This window comes from Myotis yumanensis, unplaced genomic scaffold (assembly GCF_028538775.1).
Source record: "Myotis yumanensis isolate MYYU_CA2020_CCGP unplaced genomic scaffold, mMyoYum1.0.hap1 SCAF_10, whole genome shotgun sequence".
NCBI classification, from domain to species: Eukaryota; Metazoa; Chordata; class Mammalia; order Chiroptera; family Vespertilionidae; genus Myotis; species Myotis yumanensis.
In genome coordinates, this window is record NW_027223761.1 from 52,008,614 (window position 1) to 52,010,234 (window position 1,621).

Consider the following 1,621-nt stretch of genomic DNA (forward strand, 5'->3'; position numbering starts at 1 on the left):
TTTGGCTGGTAAAGAAACAGAGGTCTGGGGGGTAAGGGAGGGTAGGGGTTTGTCAAGGGCGGGGGGGGGGGGGGAAAAAGGACACTTATGTAATACCCTTTGTAATACTTTAAGCGAAAAAAAAACAAAAAACAAAAAACAAAAAACAACAAAAAACAAAACAAAACAAAAAAACGTAAAAAAAAAAAAAAAAAAAAAGAAACAGAGGTAGAGATCTTGCTGGAGGCGTTAAGGTCAGTGACAACTGGTACCTGACCCGGGGCTTCCAGGCTGCAGCTCCTGGGTGCTTAACCACGAGGCTTATTGCCCTTCTCCAGTCTAAGACGGCTGCCACCGTGTGTGAAATACTTGCATGCTTGGGTTTGGATTGATGGCAGCAGCCCCATTTCCCTGTGTATCTCATAGTGCCCATGCCAGAGCAAACTGTGGCCTTGAACCATTGCCCGGCCTCTACCTGCAGGCTACAGGCACTGAAGCAGATTGCACAGTGGGAGAAAATAAAATAGGAAAAGAAATACTTGCAAACACATTATTCCTTTTGATCCTCTTAGCAGTTCTTCGAGGGACCTGTGATGGCCACCATGAGCGATGAAGGCATTTCCCCAGCAGGCTAGTGTCCCCGAGCCTGTCCTGGCGCCCTCCACAGGACCCAGGGTACAGTGTCTCCTTTGTGCTGTGTCTAACAGTTCCCCCACAGTGAACATGTATTCTTTTATAACCACTAAAACAGTATCAAAGTACAGAACGTGGCCTTTTCTTCTCTGTATGTTCTGTAGTTAGCTCTCAGCTGTGAGTGTGGCCTGTATTTCGGAGGTGGCCTGCGGGACACTGTGCTCTTTCATTTTCTTCATTTACAGTTTCCTGCCTGTGAGTTATGTGCTGTGGGGAACTGGGCAGCAAAGCTTCCAGAGGCATCAAGAACCACGCCAGCATTCCCCGCCAGGAGGCGCTCACGGACGCCTTTCCACCCGTGCGCCAGGTGGGCGGTGGGAATCTCAGAGCAGGCGCGGGATTTTTCTTCTCATGACCCACTAACCTTAGGGTAGGCTGCTCTATCTTGAAAACAACAGCAACTTGACCCAATCACTCGCTTTTTTCTTTTTTTCCTGCAGTTTGGTAATTATCTTTTAATGTTGCCAGTGGGAGGGACAAGATCCTGCGGCTTATAGAACTGAGGGAGGTGAGAGCCGTTTGGATGAATTCTCTTCATTTTACAGTACAAGGAAAGAAGCGAAGGCTAACCGAGGAACTGGAGGAGACGTGACTCGCTCTCTGGTGAGGAATGTCACCTCCGGTTCTAGTTCTGCTACCTACATTCCTCTCAGCTCTCCTAGTCCGACTCCTTTTAAGAGAGAAGAAAGCAGAAAGGTACATGATTTGTCCAAGGCCAACAAGTGAAGGTACAGATGGACCAGAGGCCAGGTCTTATAGCTCCCAGTCCCAGCAGCTGGGTGCGGACGAAATAAACCAGTTACCTGAAGCATATGATCCTCACAGAGCAAACACACAAAGCAGCCATGCATACAGGACAAAGAGTGAGCAGGTCAGAAACAGACAAGAGAGACAGGAAGAGGAGAGAGAGAAATATTTTTCTAAAAGTAGGTACAGAATTCCCTCAGGG

General features: G+C 48.1%; 1 non-coding gene across 1 annotated transcript; it reads left to right on the forward strand.

Moving 5' to 3' along the window:
- Positions 1-354: 354 nt before the first annotated feature.
- On the forward strand, positions 355-490 carry LOC139019124 (small nucleolar RNA SNORA42/SNORA80 family). Its single transcript, XR_011473021.1, has one exon. It is a non-coding gene; the product is annotated as a small nucleolar RNA SNORA42/SNORA80 family (small nucleolar RNA).
- The last annotated feature ends 1,131 nt before the right edge of the window (positions 491-1,621 follow it).